Source organism: Eucyclogobius newberryi, unplaced genomic scaffold (genome assembly GCF_026437365.1).
Source record: "Eucyclogobius newberryi isolate DKJ021-1_F unplaced genomic scaffold, fEucNew1.0.hap1 SCAF_17, whole genome shotgun sequence".
In the NCBI taxonomy this organism is placed as follows: domain Eukaryota; kingdom Metazoa; phylum Chordata; class Actinopteri; order Gobiiformes; family Gobiidae; genus Eucyclogobius; species Eucyclogobius newberryi.
Window position 1 is genome coordinate 2020375 of NW_027315801.1, and position 20702 is coordinate 2041076.

Sequence of the window (20702 nt, forward strand, 5' to 3'; positions counted from 1 at the left end):
AGTTTGTAGTTGTATTTTGATTGATTCCTGCATGTTTGAGTAATCCTTTATTGTCCCGCAACTTCCTGTTTTCACCCATCCCCTATCCCCACCCACATTCTTCTATTTAGTTGGGATTAATTGAGAAAGGTAGTGACACTAAAACGTGTAGTGACGTCTAAAATTTCACATACTCACTTTTCGAAATGAAAACACTTAAATCTGCAGCTTATTATGGTGAAATGAAGAGGCGGAGCTTATCACTTTTGAACAGGAAGTCAATGGACCTGTTCCTATTACTAAGCCGCTTTAGATGCTGTTTAAAATGCTGTTTACAATGGGCAAAATGTAAAATGATGATCCACTTATGTTATCATTCAACACTACGTATCTGAAAAAAAAAGTTGAATACGTCCCCTTTAATACTATACCGTGGAACATCAAGCAATAATATATTCATGTGGACAAGCAGACCTTGAAAAGTTGAAACGTCCACTTTTAATTAGCTAGTAGAAAGGCTGGTTTAATTGGTTAATACATATTATCTGTATGATTAGGGCTGTTTTTTAAGTAAGAACCTACCAAAAAAGGTCCAAGAAATACTGGAACTAAATACTGGTGCCAACTTCCTGTTCCTTGGCTTTAGATATCCACATTAATGAGTGAATGCATCACAAAAATGAAACGGCGCAGACACCAGTCTTAACTTCAGTCCGCCATGTTCAAACAAAGCGCTGTGAGTCATCTTCCCGTGAACAGAATAGCTGAAGAAACAAGGGAATATACGGTATTCAAAGTCTGCCTGTGCGTCATAATGAATCCACATCCAGTCGCCACCTGTAACGTCCTTGAAGTGAAGTTGAATAATATGATCCAAACTTCGTCACTATAATTTAGTGTGATTAAAATCCAGCACGTCTGCACAAAAACCTCGGGATCCGTGTGAAGTTGTCGTCATAGTCGTCCTCTTCCGTCATGTAAACACATTAAAGTGTAAATGTGAGTTAAAAGCAGGCGCTGAGCCCGGCCGCCTTTGATAAACGTGCCGTGTCTGGTTTTACACGTAAGCTGCGTAGATCAGACGTGTGGCTCTTTGTGCATTGGTTTCATATGTATTTATTTTGACATACAGTTTTATATTTTTATGAACTGTATTGTGTTTTTTAAATGTGTTTTTAACAATGTAAAGCACTTTGAATTGCGCTTTGTACGAATTGTGCTCCATACTGTATTTTCTGGACTATAAGTGACCGGAGTACGACTTATATTTATATTTATACTTATATACTTATACTCTGGAGCAACTTATATGTGATATTATTTGTTATTTTCACACTTGCAACCGCATTTCATCCTCCAGTGCGACTTATATATGTTTTTTTCTTCTCTATTATGCATTTATGGCTGGTGCGACTTATACTCCGGTGACTTAAAACATTTTTAAAAAATGTGATTGATTGATTGGTTCTGAGATACAACTGGACATTTGGATATTTTAGAATACATTTCAACACAGTTATAGCGTGATTCAGCCATTAATTGACACTCTAAAAAGAAAGTATTCAGGAATTAGTTTGGAAAAGCAGGTTTGGTGAAAGTACTGCTCTTTTAAAAACTCAGACGTTACCCAGCCGTACATATGATGATACTGAAGAGGCTCAGAGGATGTGGATAAACCCTGGCCTGGTACAAGCCCTATACTACTTCATCCCTCATTTTTGCATGAAGTTGTTCATCAGTGGCATACGTGAGAGGGATAATGAGGCACAGAGTAATTGCATTGCATTAACATATCCATTTTCCTATATAATTGCTTCTATTAGACTTTACATTCTGTGCTTCGATGAGTTTAAGAGGATCATTACAAGAGAAAATTAGGGTCAAGAGTAGCCGCTTCTCCCACTTCATTTAAATGCAGCTCAAATGTTCAAATCGTAGTGAATGCACATTCTCTACAGCAATAGAATCAAAATCCTACCTTGATTATATTTTGTGATCATGAGGTGACGTAGGTTAAGTAATTCCAAGTCCGTGAAATGCGGCTACTACTAGTAAACAAGAAGCTATGTCCGGTTTATAGTCTTCTTTTTCTGCATTTATTTCACTTCCCTGTGTCTCTACGCCAAGTTTTTGCATCTCTTTACGAAAAGCATTGGGTTCGGACGATGTTAGCCGCGTTGCGCACAGGGAACGTAATATTTTCGGTCTTGAAAATATGATGGTTTATCACTGGAAATATGATGGTTTATCACTGGAACTACGATGGTTTATCACAAGATCAAGTCACAGGATATTCCAAACGCTTGTCAAGGCATTTTAAATGAAAAGTACTATTTCTACAATTTGGTTTTCCTCTCCACAATATAGCAATTTTGATCATACCGTGAAATTAATATTGTGATTGTAAACGGTACAGTATGGTTCAGTTTTTTGAAGCCTTGGTTTGCTAAGTTCGGTAAAATAGGTTGCAAAACGTATACTTTAAAGACTAAATAAGATTCGTAATTAATCACATGTTGTGCACAAAAGTCTACAAAACTAAATGACACAAAAAATACATTCCTTCTATTACAAAACCAAAAAAAAAAACATACACAAAGATGTCGTGGTAGTGAAAGTTACTATACCATAAGTAATAGATTATCGGTCGTTTAAATGAACTTTAACGCTAAAACCACACATTTGCTCACTGATGGATCCAACAAAACGTACAATTCTCATTTCCAAATCAGAATCAAATCGCAGACAACTTTCAAATTGGTGAAAATAACCTCTTGCGTATGGAAACGTAGCCATCGCGTCCACGCTATCTTCATAAATCCTGTTTCACTGCTTCTTCCTCTTTTCACTGCAAAACAAACGCAGGACTGACGGACATTAGCAACACATTAGCCCCGCGGTCCATCGAGCGGATCACACGGGGTCCGCGCATTAGCGACACCGGGGTTGCTGCCGATTATAGCATACTTCCTGCCTCTGTGTCCTTGGGCAAGACTTTTGACCCCAATTACCACGAGCAGCGCGCCGTGTCAGGCTATGGACGCACTCTGGGTCTCGGATATCGTCTTGGTCACACTTACGGAAGAGCGGCGGCGATGAACAAACGCAAAGATGCTATACGCTCCGGCAAACATCGATGATGATAGTCTGTGTGTAAGAGGAGGGAAAGATGGAGCTGAAATTGAGATTGTTATTTGACCGTTGATCGAACACGGCCTCAAATAACGAACAGAGTCAACAGAAGATATTACAGAGCGTAACTTTGGCAACATAAGTCGCATAGTCGTATTTTTTGGGGACATTTCATCTTGAAATGCAATGTAAAATAATAAAAGATTAGAGAACATGGTGAATAGGTGTACGTATGCTAACGCTAACACCTTCAGCTACATGACGTATGCTAACGCTAACACCTTCAGCTACATGACGTATGCTAACGCTGACACCTTCAGCTACATGACGTATGCTAACGCTAACACCTTCAGCTACATGACGTATGCTAACGCTAACACCTTCAGCTACATGACGTATGCTAACGCTAACACCTTCAGCTACATGAGGCACAGACAGAACTGTGGTAAGTGTCTGGTATGTTAACGTAACATATGAACAGTTATTCAGATAACTATAGCATAAAGAACATGCTAACAAGTTTAGCAAAGCAGCAGTTTTACCCCAAATCACTAAATCCACTGAATTATTCTTCCTCTGTGTCACTTCTAAACAACTCCACAAACTCCAAACTTCTTCTTCTGCGTCGCTTTGTCTGCGTTGTCAGTGTGAAAATAACAAATAATATCATATATAAGTCGCTCTGAAAAACTATGAAAAAAGGTGGATTCCGGAAAATACGTTATCTAAAGTTAAAACCAGAAAATGGAGTTCAAAATCGGGTCTTTGTCAAAAAAATGTTCTTATTTTCCTGCCTAAAACTGATCAAAACACTGATATGAGTTGATACTAAAGCTAAAAAGAAACACACTTTTATGGCGTGTGTGATTTTTCCCTCCTCCAATTTGACCAAATGCCCTGGATTGCCACTCAAACTACTCGTGTGAACTGTGAAGATCCACAGAAGTGGATCTGAGGGACCAGTTAGAGACCTTTGCATTACGTTTACATTTCAGTAGCCTATAGATTAGCATAAGCATTGTTAACATACTAGTCAATTCAGCAGGAACGCTCCGAGGTCGATCATTTCCACTTGATCGTTACGAGTTCTGACATCCCACAACATAGATCTCAAGACGAGGCTCGGCTGTAAGTCACTCCTGGAACGATCTGAAGGTTTGATCCATGGGTTTCTGAATGATGAACAAAAATAGCAAAATATTCTGTCTTCTGAACGATCAGCTGTCCTCCACAAGGCACCAAATAACAGGAAGCGGAAACTCATGGATTCTCTTTTGAAGGTAAAAACATGGAGGAGCTCTTTTGGATTATGATGAGATGACATAAGAGAAGGACAGCCCAAACATGAGTGAATGAAACACAACAGTTTGACTTTTTTAGTCAGTTTAGCATTATGCGAAGAGGATTGCACCATTTTTTTGGGGAAAAATATATGTTGTAATTTTTCTCCCCAGTATTGCAATAGAGGCTTCTGTTCAGAGTAGAAAAGTTTCAAAACTGAAAATTACTTCTGGATATGTTGAAAGGTCTCTATAGAAACATTTAGTTGTACCTGTACTTTAAATTGCGATTTCGCTTTGATTGCGACACATTGTGCGGACCGAAGACAGAAGCTTTAAAGGAAAAATAGAGGATTTTAGGCGACAAATCAGAGTCTCATTTCCTCGTGGCGTGGACAGCAGAGTAGTTCTCCCACATGTCAATCATTCCCTGCGTCCTACTGCACACCTGCATCCTCGTTTCCAGCATAGCAGCACGTTTCCCTGGCTGCGCATGCGTGGTTGATATGCCAGAGTGTGTTCAGCGAGTTCCTTCAGTTACAGTACAATGAGGGACGGCAGAGAAATACTGAGTCGCTTGAGTTCTCGGTGAAAAATCCTCTATTATTCCTTTAAGCGAATTCCAAATAGCTGGAGACAACGCATCAAACTGACGGCGGCAATGCAATAACCTGACTGTCTGAAACCGAGCAGCTGGACGAAATGCGACAGTACGAGAGAAGAGCGGCAGAGACGGCAGCGCGGTGAGGACAGCCGAGCTGGAGTGGACTAATAAATGATGATTAGATTTAACTGTAGCTTCTGGCTGAGGCAGGATCAATATCACACAAGTACAGACGGGTTCCTTAGAGAGGAAATCAACACCAGAGAGACTACTTCCACACCAGTGCCATCATGGTAGACACACACCGGTGCCATCATGGTAGACACACACCAGTGCCATCATGGTAGACACACACCAGTGCCATCATGGAAGACACACACCGGTGCCATCATGGTAGACACACACCAGTGCCATCATGGAAGACACACACCAGTGCCATCATGGAAGACACACACCAGTGCCATCATGGAAGACACACACCAGTGCCATCATGGAAGACACACACCAGTGCCATCATGGAAGACACACACCAGTGCCATCATGGAAGACACACACCAGTGCCATCATGGAAGACACACATCAGTGCCATCATGGTAGACACACACCAGTGCCATCATGGAAGACACACACCAGTGCCATCATGGAAGACACACACCAGTGCCATCATGGAAGACACACACCAGTGCCATCATGGAAGACACACACCAGTGCCATCATGGAAGACACACACCAGTGCCATCATGGAAGACACACACCAAAAGACACGAGGAGGGCGGAAAAAAGACGGAAAGTTTTGGGTTCAATCGTCAGAGTGGAGTGTGCACGTTCTCCCTTTTGTCCGTGTGGAGTTTGCACAGTATTCACACGTTCACACAGTATGTACACGTTCACACAGTATTCACACGTTCACACAGTATGTACACGTTCACACAGTATGTACACGTTCACACAGTATTCACACGTTCACACAGTATGTACACGTTCACACAATATTCACACGTTCACACAGTATTCACACGTTCACACAGTATTCACACGTTCACACAGTAATCCGTCTTATTCAGTCTTACTCAGCATGTGAGAGGCCCCACCCACAGCAAAGGACACACTCTAGATCTCATAATTACAAAGGGGGTAAATATTTCAAATGTTAATGTGATCGATGTTGCTCTGTCTGATCATTTCTGTGTCTTCTTTGACCTGTCTGTTTCTCCCAAACCTCCGGTTGGTCCTGCAGTTGTTCAGAGGAGACACATAAGTGATGGCACAGGTGCACTGTTTATGGAAATGATAAACTTTGAAAATGTCTCATGTTCTAATGTAAATGATTTGTTGAACTCTGTTACATCTAGTGTTTTGAATGTTCTGGACACCATCGCCCCTATAAAGGCTAAAATGGTTAAAAATAAGCAGAAAGCGCCGTGGAGAAATGATGATTCGGTCAGGGCACAGAAAAGGGAGTGCCGCAGGGCCGAACGGAAATGGCGCAAGTCAAAGCTCCAGGTTCAAAAAGAGATTTACAAAGAAAAGCTGAACATGTACAACCTAATCTTATGTAGAACTAGGGAAAGATATTTTTCTGAAATAATTGGAAGCTGCAGTAACAACTCGCGTGTCCTGTTTGCCACAGTAAACAGATTAACAAACCCTCCAGCTCAGCTGCCGTTAGAACTCATTTCCACATCCAAGTGTAATGAGTTTGCATTATTCTTTAATGACAAAGTTCAGGGCATTAAAAATGCTATAAATCCCACAATGCAAAAAATTACCCTAAAACCACCAAGACACTTAGAGCTAACTCACTTTGCACCAGTAACTGACAAAACTGTCCATGAGATCATCACCAGTCTGAGTTCATCTACATGCTGCCTTGATGTGTTACCCACCAGATTTCTAAAGTCTGTGCTGAACAGTTTGTTAGCACCATTCACTCACATAGTTAACATGTCGCTTCAATCTGGAACATTCCCAATGTCTTTGAAAACTGCGGTCATAAAGCCTCTCCTAAAGAAGAGCAGTCTTGATGCCGCAGTACTCAGTCATTACCGGCCCATCTCTAATCTGCCATTTTGGGGCAAAGTCCTTGAAAAGGTTGTTTACCAACAGCTCACAGATTTCCTCTTAATAAACAACTCATTTGATGTTTTTCAGTCAGGTTTTAGACCTCATCACAGCACTGAGACTGCTCTTGTCAAGGTGACAAATGACATCCGCCTGAACACTGACACGGGCAAAGCCTCAGTCTTAATTCTGTTAGATCTGAGTGCTGCTTTTGACACTGTCGATCATGGGATCCTCTTACAGAGACTAGAGGACTGGGTGGGCATCACTGGCACTGCCCTAAACTGGTTAAGGTCCTATCTGGAAGACAGGAAGTACTTTGTTGAAATTGGTAGCTGTGTCTCAGACCACATGACCCTGACCTGTGGAGTGCCCCAAGGGTCAGTCCTGGGTCCCCTTCTGTTCAATCTCTACATGCTGCCGTTAGGTCAGTTGATACGCAGTGAAAATGTGTCCTATCACAATTATGCAGACGACACTCAGATCTATGTTTCACTATCGGCAGGTGACTATGGACCAGTGGATGTCACTGCATCCAACAGATCAGTGTGTGGATGCAAAACAACTTTCTCCAGCTGAACTCAGACAAGACTGAAATAATCGTTTTTGGCCCACAGAAACAAAAAGAAAGTGTTAGCGGTCACCTCCAGAGTCTCGCTCTAAAACCTACAAACCAAGTTAGAAATCTGGGGGTAATAATGGACTCAGACTTGAACTTTAATAGCCACGTCAAATCAATAACATCAGCAGCTTTTTACCATCTAAAAAACATTGCCAAAATCAAAAATATAGTGTCAAAACCAGATTTAGAGAGACTTATCCATGCGTTTGTCTCCAGTAGATTAGACTACTGTAACGCCTGCTCACTGGTCTCTCCAAACGAGCTGTAAAACAGCTGCAGTTTATCCAGAACGCTGCTGCTCGGGTCCTGACTAGAAACAGGAAGTATGATCACATTAGTCCTGTTCTCAGGTCTCTGCACTGCCCCCTGTGGCTCAGAGAATAGACTTTAAAGCAGCTCTGCTTGTGTACAAGTCTCTCCATGGCCTAGCACCAAAGTACATCTTGGATATGTTAGTGCCATATGAACCATCTCGGACTCTGAGGACCTCGGGGACTGGCCTCCTGCTGGTGCCAGAGTCAGGACAAAACATGGGGAATCTGCGTTTCAGTTTTATGCAGCTAAAATCTGGAACATTCTTCCTGAAGATGTGAGACAGGCTTCTACTCTGACAATGTTCAAATCTAAGCTAAAAACTGTTTTGTTTAGCTGCGCATATGACTGAAAGGATTTTTTCTTTGCACTCTTCTCTTTTGTTTGTGATTTTATTAGTTTAGAAAATCAGTTGGATTGATAATTTTTAATTTAGTTAATTTTATTGTATTTCTGTTTCTGTAATTTCTTTGTGATTTGAATGCATTTTTCCTGCTGTGAAGCACTTTGAATTGCCTCATGTATGAAATGTGCTCTACAAATAAACTTGCCTTGCCTTGCCTATTCACACGTTCACACAGTATTCACACGTTCACACAGTATGTACACGTTCACACAGTATTCACACGTTCACACAGTATTCACACGTTCACACAGTATGTACACGCTCACACAGTATTCACACGTTCACACAGTATGTATACGTTCACACAGTATTCACACGTTCACACAGTATTCACACGCTCACACAGTATTCACACGTTCACACAGTATGTACACGTTCACACAGTATGTATACGTTCACACAGTATTCACACGTTCACACAGTATTCACACGCTCACACAGTATTCACACGTTCACACAGTATGTACACGTTCACACAGTATTCACACGTTCACACAGTATTCACACGTTCACACAGTATGTACACGCTCATACAGTATTCACACGTTCACACAGTATTCACACGTTCACACAGTATGTACACGTTCACACAGTATTCACACGTTCACACAGTATTCACACGTTCACACAGTATGTACACGTTCACACAGTATGTACACGTTCACACAGTATTCACACGTTCACACAGTATTCACACGTTCACACAGTATTCACACGTTCACACAGTATGTACACGCTCACACAGTATTCACACGTTCACACAGTATGTATACGTTCACACAGTATGTACACGTTCACACAGTATGTACACGTTCACACAGTATTCACACGTTCACACAGTATTCACACGTTCACACAGTATGTACACGTTCACACAGTATTCACACGTTCACACAGTATTCACACGTTCACACAGTATGTACACGTTCACACAGTATTCACACGTTCACACAGTATTCACACGTTCACACAGTATGTACACGTTCACACAGTATGTACACGTTCACACAGTATTCACACGTTCACACAGTATTCACACGTTCACACAGTATGTACACGTTCACACAGTATTCACACGTTCACACAGTATTCACACGTTCACACAGTATTCACACGTTCACACAGTATGTACACGTTCACACAGTATTCACACGTTCACACAGTATTCACACGTTCACACAGTATGTACACGTTCACACAGTATTCACACGTTCACACAGTATTCACACGTTCACACAGTATGTACACGTTCACACAGTATTCACACGTTCACACAGTATTCACACGTTCACACAGTATGTACACGTTCACACAGTATTCACACGTTCACACAGTATTCACACAGTATTCACACGTTCACACAGTATGTACACGTTCACACAGTATTCACACGTTCACACAGTATTCACACGTTCACACAGTATTCACACAGTATTCACACGTTCACACAGTATCTACACGTTCCTGCTCAGTTTCAAGTTGCTGAATGCTGCACAATGACTTCACAAAGAGGATTTGGCAGCGCTCCGTTCAGTAATTCAATATTTGCAGCAGTGATTTCCTGTGTCTCGGTGGAGCAGCGTCTGAAGCTGAACAAGCTCTCGTGTCTGACCAGTGGGAGGGAAAGTCCAGAAAAGTCAGGATTTTGCACATTACTGGCTCCGCAGTTTGCATTCGCCGATCCCGCCCATGGGTTGGGTGTCATTATCCGCGGCCTGAACGTCATCCATAGACCACGTTTCCATTATAAACGTCACAATTCTGAGTCAAAGTGGAGAAAAATGTCGGGCGAAAGAGCCGAAAACTGTCAGTGGGAGAAGGAAGACGTTTGTGAAGTGATCAATATATCAAATCAGGCAAAAATAGAAGGTTTGTACCGTAATCGGGCGATATTTGAGGAGAAGGACCTGAATAAAAGGAGCGGTCGAGGCATGTGACGATGTGTGAACGGAATGCAGCTTAATTTAAGACACAAACCGCAATCTTTTTTTATTTTGTAACGTGAACGAGCACATACAAAATCCGATTTGCAGCTGGTCGGTAGATATATTAAGTTCTGAACAATTGTCCCATTTCGTCCATTGTTTTTAAACATGTTTATTAGATTATTAGATTTATGGTGCATAAATATGTAATGTTAACACCGACATTGAGCTTCAGTCCCTTGACATCAAACTGAAGTCTCTTTTCATATAAAAAGTTACACGGTGGGACTTTAAATTGGATGAATAACGGGCATTACTTTGAACGCTCGCACTGCTGCGATGATCTATCCGAGCAATATCAAACCGACGGTTCACCACGGCGACAATAACCACATCCGTTCAGCCGTTCCTCATTTTCCTCAGCGCCGACTCCCGTAAACACATTTCCAGTAAATAAAGCCGCGCATTGATTTTTGTGGAGACTTTGGACGGTTAAATTGAGTTTAAATTTGTTTGTTGTTATCGATGTTGTTTGTCCTTCTGAGAAATTGATGGGTTCAAGACAGTAAATGTATGAAATCCCATATCTCACAGAAAAGCCTTGTATTAATTAGAATAAACCTCAAATCAATGTGTTTGTTTTGATGCTTTGGCAGTAAAACGTCACGCACAGAGAGAGAATGCTTGTATACGAGTGCGTGATCATCAAAGTACAACAGTTATTATACTATTGTTGTATTATATATATACATCTTGTGTTGTACATGACGTATAAAGAGGCTGTTTCGCTTCATTATTCTTTATCGACCAGTTTAGGAATTTGAAATTTGTAAAGTGAAAATATATCGACCAAACCAAACAACATTTAACGTTTGGAACTGTAAAGCAGAAAGACTTGTCTGTCCTCCTCTGTTCTCTTCTCCTCTATTCTCCCACCCTCTCTTCTCCTCTCTGCTCTTCTTCTCTCTTCTCCTCTCTGCTCTTCTTCTCTCTTCTCCTCTATGCTCTTCTCCTCTCTGCTCTTCTCCTCTCTTCTCCTCTCTGCTCTTCTCCTCTCTGCTCTTCACCTCTCTTCTTCTCTCTTCTCCTCTCTGCTCTTCTTCTCTCTTCTCCTCTCTGCTCTTCACCTCTCTTCTTCTCTCTGCTCTCCTCCTCTATGCTCTTCTCCTCTCTGTTCTTCTCCTCTCTTCTCCTCTCTTCTCCTCTATGCTCTCCTCCTCTCTGCTCTGATCCTCTCTTCTCTTTCCTCTTTTATGTACAATTTTTGTTTTCTTTGTACATTTCGTGTGCTCCTTTTATTCAGGCTCCTTTATTATTTAGCCTGAATAATACGGTAGCTAATTATGAGTTTCTCGAGAACAGCGACTCTCGAATGGAGCGGTCGTTAGAAATGAAAACTAAACAAAAAAACTGTAAATATAATCAGAAAACCCTCCACATTTTCAAACCATGTCCCATGGGGGAAAAAAGCTAAATTACACTCTCTTTCTCTCGTATTTCAAAGTCCCAGAACCCATCATGAATCACAGATGGAAAATTGCTCATATATTGGGGTCAAGTCTCCAAAATGGCAGCACAAAATAATCACATCCTCATCTGCGTTTGCGCTTTTATAATTGACGTATTCCTCCGATTCAGCACGCGGCATTTAAACGACCCGCAAAGCAAACGCCATCGACCTCACGGACGATAAAGCGCTCTGCAACAAGCGCACACACCGCTAACTCCGCTCTTCCTCGGACGGGCGGCTTTACTGCTGATGCTTAATATATTCAAACGCCTGACTAGGTTTTATGTGCGACTAAATGATCTACGGCGTGTTCACATTTAACGCAACCGTCGCTCCCAAGCGCTCAGAGGAGACGGTGGGAGGTTTTCACTACACACGATGTTTTAGTCCAATCACACGACACCTGGGAACACAATATATGTTAATCACGCTCGGACAAAGGAGGAAATCAGGGACACGACTTTGGGAAACCTAAAAGCTCTAAACGAGGGACAGGTAAGTCATTTCACACAGAGAATCAAGGAAAACGAGAACAACAGATGTTTTCTCTGTAAATTAAGCTTCAAAATGCTGCGTATTGTACTTCAATCTGTACATACAGCTCATATGTTTTTATTTTGCATGATTTTTGTAAAGGTTCTTGAAAAAAGAAGCTTCTGGGGACGAATAGTCAAAGTTTGTTCCACCCACGTAAAGTACAATCAACTACAAAGAGAATAATTTCATTTAATTTTTTTATGAGAAACATTGAGTCAGGCATGTCCAAACTAGGGCCCTAATTTTTGTTGGCCCTCCAGCTTCCTGCTATGTCGGCCCAAACAACAAAAAGTAGTACTTTTTACAGTGAAATTGGGAAAATTCTGGTATATTGATGTTATACAAACCTAATATTAATGTTCTATGTCTAATTCAAGGTGTGGAGGCTCATCGCAATTACGTCAAATGCAAAATTTCTAATGATTCACTTTGTCATTCAACAAATTCGACATTGTTAAGTTGTTTGTGGCCCTCTGCCCCGTCTAAGTGTCAAAATGAGGCCCTTGGTGAAAAAAGTTTGGACGCCCCTGCATTAAGTGGTCTGAAGTTACAGGGCTCCAAGTCCATCATAGTTAATTTGATCACGTCGAGTCATCAATATTGTGACTCGAGTCCATACCTCTGTCAGAAAAATACCCGAGTTGTGTTTTTATTCATGCATGTTTGAGAAATATTTCCCTCAAAGAGTTTAAATGGGACATATTCTGCAAAATCAACTTTAATGTGCTTTTTAAACTTGTTGCAACAGTGTTTCCTCATCATTAGTTCACTCAAAGTTATTCCTCCTGTTTGAATAATCCTGTCTTGTCCTGAGGCTTCAAATTCCTGTTTTCACCTACCCCCTATCCCTGCCCACATCCTCTGAGCGCCAAATGTCGTGTGACCCGTTTCTTCCGGGTGTTTGATTGACAGGAAGAGTAGCTAATCAGAAGTTAGTGTAACGTTTGGTGGACAGCGCTATGTGTTTGCAACGTTTTAGTTGTTTTCAGAGCGCCGCGCAGACCTTGTGTTTGTCGATCCGTGTGTGAACTAAAAAACGTGAGCAGTGGTTGGAAGTTGCGGCTCACATATCCCCCACATTTGGCCATGTGACCGGTCAAACGTTAGCCCAAGGCCATATCATTTTATAGGTTTTATTTGCTAAAAGCTAAGTGCCTAACAGCATGAGTTATCACGCTTCTGTGCATTTTTCCATTATAGGTCGTATTTATAGATGACATTACCGTATTTTCCAGACTATAAGTTGCACCTTTTTTCATAGTTTTGGCCGAGGTGCGACTTATACTCCAGAGCGACTTATATGCAATATTACTCGTTATTTTCACACTGGAACCGCATTTCACATGTTGAATATTTTCACATTGACAACCACAAGAGGGCGCTCTAGGCTCTAAGCGACGCAGAAGAAGAATCTGCACTTCCTCTACCTCTGGAGTTTGTGGAGTTGTTTAGAAGTGACGCAGAGGAAGAAGAATTCAGTGGATTTAGTGATTTGGGGTAAAACTGATGCTTTGCTAAACTTGTTAGCATGTTCTTTATGCTATAGTTCTCTGAATAACTGTTAATATGTTACGTTAACATACCAGACACTTACCACAGTTCTGTCTGTGCCTCATGTAGCTGAAGGTGTTAGCGTTAGCATACGTCATGTAGCTGAAGGTGTTAGCGTTAGCATACGTCATGTAGCTGAAGGTGTTAGCGTTAGCATACGTCATGTAGCTGAAGGTGTTAGCGTTAGCATACGTCATGTGGCTGAAGGTGTTACCGTTAGCATACGTCATGTAGCTGAAGGTGTTAGCGTTAGCATACGTCATGTAGCTGAAGGTGTTAGCGTTAGCATACGTCATGTAGCTGAAGGTGTTAGCGTTAGCATACGTCATGTGGCTGAAGGTGTTACCGTTAGCATACGTCATGTAGCTGAAGGTGTTAGCGTTAGCATACGTCATGTAGCTGAAGGTGTTAGCGTTAGCATACGTCATGTAGCTGAAGGTGTTAGCGTTAGCATACGTCATGTGGCTGAAGGTGTTAGCGTTAGCATACATCATGTGGCTGAAGGTGTTAGCGTTAGCATACGTCATGTAGCTGAAGGTGTTAGCGTTAGCATACGTCATGTGGCTGAAGGTGTTAGCGTTAGCATACGTCATGTGGCTGAAGGTGTTAGCGTTAGCATACGTCATGTAGCTGAAGGTGTTAGCGTTAGCATACGTACACCTATTCACCATGTTCTCTATGTTATTATTTTAAACTGCATTTCAAGATGAAATGTCTGATCTTGGTCTTGGATTTTATCAAATAAATGTCCCCAAAAGGTGTGACTTATACTTCAGTGCGACTTATATATGTTTTTTTCTTCTCTATTATGCATTTTGCAACTTATACTCCGGAAAATACGGTTTATCCACAGTCATGTCATCCCTCATCACTTTAAAGACAGTGGGACAAACCTTTCTCACAAAAGTGCAAAAGCTGCACAATCTCTGCTGATGGTGTTTTGATGAATCGCTCAGGATCAGAGCAAAGCAAAAGTACCTCAAGCATAAGATGTAGCATTCATCATTATAACCTTGGAAAAAGAAATTTTCCTTTCACTGGTTTATAACTTTATTTTTATAGAATCTTTACATTTATTGTTTGGATTTTCAACAAAACATGAATGTGAAAGTCTGAAAAACTGTATTGTTTTCCTATTCGTTGTATCATTCGAAAGTAAAGGATTTAACTACAGTTAAGTCAGTTCGTTATGGTCGTGTTGTGTTTAATTAGAGTAACGGAGCTTCAAACAGATATGAAACAATAAGATTCAGTACAGCATTTTATAATATGCAATCATTCTAGGCTGAATGATCTCTACTGATATCTTAGAAATACGACCATCTTTAGTACTTTCAGCTGTTAATTTTGCACACAATAAAGCCTCAGCAAGGTCCTGCTCTTCACCGGGTCTCTTATAAAATCATATAAAAGGTGTCAGAATTGTAATTTGTCACATATCTCATATAAAATAATGACGGTTCTGAAATGAATCGACCTCTATTGGTCTTGCAAAAGTTGATAAAAGGTAGAATATAAAGCTGAATTCTGCTTTTGCACTGATCAGAACATCACACTCTGGACAAAACCTGGCACCAAATGCAGCGATGTGAATGTTATGGCTGGTTTATGTTACGTTTAAAAACCAAAAGCCACCTTTACGCAGATCAGTCTGTGCACTTCTTTCTAATTAAGTGAGATGATCATCAGAATCAGAAAAGGTTTATTGCCATTGTCTAGGAACATTATTCACAAATAGGGACTTGTCTTTGGTGATTTCGTGCAAAATAAAACAATGAACAATGATAGAAACAACCTGTATAAGTCAAAAAGAAGAAAAAGAGAATCATGACTGATGCAGGTTTTCCACAGCCGCACTGCGATGGGACTGAAGGGGCGATGGTAACGTTTGGTCCTGGCATTTCAAACAGCAGTGGCTCAGTCTCGAAATGACTCGTGCAAACCAAACTCCAAACATTTAAGGAGTCTCAAAATGTCCGTGTGCATTTTTTTTGAACCTGTTGAACGATAAGTCCATGTAGTAACTCTTGTTCCAGCTCTGATCATCAGACAGGGTCAGACCAAGACATTTACACTTCCACTGTTTGCACTTCAGAGTCAGAAATGACAAAAGGCAGATGACATTTGCTTCCTGTGATATGCCCCATTAACCATGAAAACATAATAAAGTATGACCATGTAGGTCCATGTTAAAGAGGCCGACACAGTCACTTCCTGTAAGTCCAGGCTTAAAACGTTCCTCTTTGGTCAGGCCAGTTAGGAACAGAAATATAAAGCTACAGTTTTAGCTACGCCGCCCTAGGAGCAACTCTGCTGAGGGAAGTATGGCAGCTTGAGCACTATCCTCTGCTTCTATCATACTATATTTCCCCATGTGTGGACAATAAAGGATTATCTTATCTTATTTAATATTTAATTTTCACTTCCCCGCTGGGAGTTGCCCATCAATGACCTGTGGATCCGGATGCTCCTCGACTCTCTGGAGAAACGGTTTCTACTCCTTGGGCCTTGAAGCACCAGTTCTCCTTCGAGACAACTGCTGTTGCCATTTCGGGCTCAGCTATAAGATAAGATAAGATAAGATATTCCTTTATTGTCCCACATGGGGAAATTTCATTGGTGCAACGCAGGTAGATACAGAGGTAGATACAGAAGAACAGATCACTTATAGGAAGTCTGAAAAACACTTTCAGTAGAAGATCTCCTATAAATAAATAAAAACTCCCATAGACAAATAAATAAATAAATACCATTGCATGTGATCCCAACAGTAATTGCACATGAATATGTGTCACGACAGCACATAGATTGCACATGAATTTCACAGTAATTGCACATGAATTGCACATGAATTCCAACAGCAATTGCACATATGACAGAATTGCACATCAGTATTAGGTTAGGTCAGTATTGCGACGGGATAACGTGACGATCTCCGGGTAAGACGACTGTTCTCGCAGTTTCATGAGTTCCTCCTTTGTGGAAACGCGGTACGAGCCGGGGGGCGGGGCCGGAGCCGGGGGGCGGGGCCGGAGCCGGGGGGCGGGGCCGGAGCCGGGGGGCGCAACGACACGACGAAAACACTCAATCCAGCCGAATAAAGTCAAAACAAGTTAATTTAAAGCGATTCAAGTGCGTGTCCCGATCGTTCGTGAAGTTCCTCTTTCATATAAACGTGTATATAAACGTGTACCGACGACACGCCGTACTTTAGCGCGGCCGGAGGGCGCGGGGGGGGGCTGGTGGGCTCGCTCGGAGCTAGCCCACGTCACAACAACACAACGAACGCAACGAAAAACGCTCAAATCCAGCCGAAAAAAGTCAAAAACAGTTGAATTAAAAAACTATTCCAGCGCGTGTCCCTATCGTACAGTAAAATAGAAAAAATATACTAACTATATTTACAAAATATAGGAGATAAAGCACAATAAGTGTGAGAAAGAAGAGAGAGCGTTTACACCGGGCTGCCAGCTGTACTAGCGCCTTATGAAGTGGTATAGCAAAGCTATAGCAAAGAACACAAAAAACTGAATCCTCCATGACTCAAAGCCTTGACTCGCTCAGTCAAAGTAGCGCTGCAGCTGCGTTTGCGCACTCTAGAAACAAACTAAATTAATTTTCATTCTCTCAAAAGCTGCCAAAAACACCTCTTTGAGCGCTCTTTCTTAAGCTTGTCAATATGTTGATTATCTCAAGGCTTCAAGATGACGCTGCACCTGCTGCTGGACTGAATGGACGGGTTCTTGGAGGTTTCAGCCTTTTCTGGAGCCAAGAGTTTTTAAGACACTACTGGAATAGTCAAAAGGTCATGTATATATTTGCCATTTGAGCGTTGAAATATTCAGAACACGCCAGGTGAAGGTGCAAGGGCCATGGCAACATTGAGGAGTTTTATGGATTTATGTGTATTAATAAAACAAAGCTGGATTTGTTATGGTCAAGGTAGATCTCTTTGACATTCTAGTTCATGCTCTGATGGGCAAAACTGCACCAGAGCAGTAAAAGTGGCCCTGACCAAGCCCGACTCAAGATCCTAAGGTGGTCCCCTGGTGCTGTGTGGTGGTCCGCCCAGCTGCTGATGCCAACTGTTACAAAGACGTTGTTGAGTGTCAGAATGCCAGCGTTTCACACCAGAGTTAATACAGTACACACCGGATTCTTCCATCACTCAATGTCAAAGTCGTTCAGTCAAAGTCGCGCTGCAGCTGGGCTTTTCAAAACAGACTGTAAATTCATTTTTATTCTCTCAACATCTGCCAAAAGCCCTCCGTCTTTGAGCATGCCTTCGTTAGAATGTTTTATTCATTATTAATTTGCCATTTCATCTGCTGCAGTATCTTTTTTATGAGTTTAGTTCAGTGATCTGTGGATTAGTTTGAATGTTAAGGCTCAGGATTCACCATTTTGCGGACTGCGACAGTCTGAGGACTACGAAAAGTCTGAGGAATAAAGTCTGACGGTAATGCAACAATTGGATGCCAACCGCCATAAAACAACAACAACAACAACAACAACAACAACCATTTCATCATCTCCATTTTAAACCCTGCTTCACGGTATCATCTTTGGAATCACGTTAAAGGTGAGACACTTTACACCAAACTAATTCTTTTGGTCAGTTTGCTCCCTCAAAACTCAAGCAAAAATACATATCTTTAACTTGCTTCTGATGCTTCAGAACGGCCTCCTTTACTCGTCACAAGGACAACGTTTTGTTTAGAGCATCAAACATTTAATGTAAAGTGTAATACAAATACAAAGTGCAATACAGAATCCCATACAATAAAGCCCAATAAATAACCACTGTGTAAACATTAGCACAGTGAAGACGTGTTCTGGGCAGTAACAGACTGAGCAGCAGCATAAAGGGCAGAACAAGGACATTCCAGTCAGATTTGTGCAGTTTTATGTCATTATGCAACAATGTAAAGCTCATTGTTTTTGTATTGGTGGATGTGGTTATTGAGCGTGGGACGGGGGCACTGTTCAGCAGCCTCACAGCCCGAGGATGAAGGCTGTTGGTCAGTCTGGTTGTTCTGGCCTGAATGGACCGACCTTCTACCTGAGGGCAGCAGCTGGAAAACATGATGAACTGGAGGGTGTCGGTCGTGCAGGACGTACGACGGGTGACGCAGAAAGTACTGATCTCTGGCAGAGTCGTCCCAGTGATTTTGTCCCAGTGATTTTGTCCCAGTGATTTTCCCTGCAGCTTTTCCCAGCCGTTGAGTGCAGCTGGACATACATCAGAACACTGTCGATGGCACAGTTGTAGACCTTCACCATCAGGGGTCTGGGAATGTTGGCGCTCCTCAGTTTCTTCAGATAGTAGAGGCATCTGTAAATTCATTGTTGATCCAATAGTAGAGTTGATGCATGGCATTTTTGGTTTTATATTATGTTGTTTTATCATTGTTCATTTGTTTTATGTTGCACCGAATCACCAAAGCAACTTCCTATGTTTGTGAATGTTGTTCATTGGCAATGGCAATAAACCTTTTCTGATTCTGAATCTGATACATTTTTCAGTTTTATATGCCCCCAATATGTGCAATCTTTACACATAAAATACCTTTATATAAAAACATGTTCTAATTATGTAAGTAAACTCCAGAGATGGTTTCAAACGGAAACCTCTTAATGATATATTTTTTCCTATTCAACAATCATCTGCAGTGTGACACCTTAAAGAGGACAACTACATTATATTTATTATAATGAATATAATGCTTGTAACCTTGTTGACAGTGCTCAGTCTCTTAAGGCCACAGTAGAGCAGGGGCCAGCACAACTGAAGGACGGGTCAAATGCAGAACCCATGCCTCCTCCAGAGCCTGACCTGGGCTGACCTTAAAGCTCAGTATGATTGCATGGCTAAAGCTAGTTCTGTCAGTATACGACCTTTTAACATTGCCACAATGAATCTTTATGTGCATTCATCGAAGTACCAGATGTGAAGATGAAGATTTATTTCAACATAAAAAGAGTGCACATAAAAGCGCCCAGCTGCAGACTCTCAGAAGGGTTCGATGTGCAGTGCGCAGAGAAGGAAGCCAATCAATCCAAGAACCAGCGATTAACCACACACTTTTATACAAGGTTTGGCTTCAGGTCTAGTTAAAGAAAACTAGGCAACTGGCAAAAGATATAACTAAATATGGCAGAACGTGGGATTGTCTTTGCAACCTTTTATTGAAGGTTTGTGAAAGTATGCAGTATGGAATATTTATGCTTAATTTTTTTGATTTCACCGTTTGTACTGGTTTGTACACTTCAGCCATTGTATTTAGTTCATAGAGTTCATCATAGTGTTTAATATGATAATTGTATGTGCACTAGGGCTGTAACTAACACTTATTTATATTGAACATATCTACTTTTAAATACATAATCGACCAATTAAAGCTTGCAATAAGGCGACTGACTGAAGGCTTCTGATGGAGAATATTTCCAAACAAAGTGTATTATTGATCACAAATAGATATATAGTTCTTTCTTGACATTTTGATGTAGTAATTCCACAGTCTTTTTTGAATATGATCAAAATGTGACTGTTTATTTTTTATCTCCAGCCTCCAGTCTTAGTCCGTCATAACATGCAAGTATAAAAAGCACCAGCAGATCACAATAGGCCTGTAACTGCAGACATATCGACATTGAAAGTAATTCTATAGAGTTAATATACACTATAATTTGAGCCCTGAAATATGGACAAGTTTGGTGAAGCTCTATGGGCTGTAAAAAGACATGGGTGAGGTTTTGTGTGGGAGTAAACATGTAGAATAA

General features: G+C 41.2%; 1 protein-coding gene across 1 annotated transcript in view; it reads right to left on the reverse strand.

The window, feature by feature from the left end:
• oprl1 (opiate receptor-like 1) overlaps positions 1-20702 on the reverse strand; it is a 120361-nt gene that overhangs the window by 13229 nt on the left and 86430 nt on the right. The gene's annotated exons all lie outside the window — the stretch shown is intronic.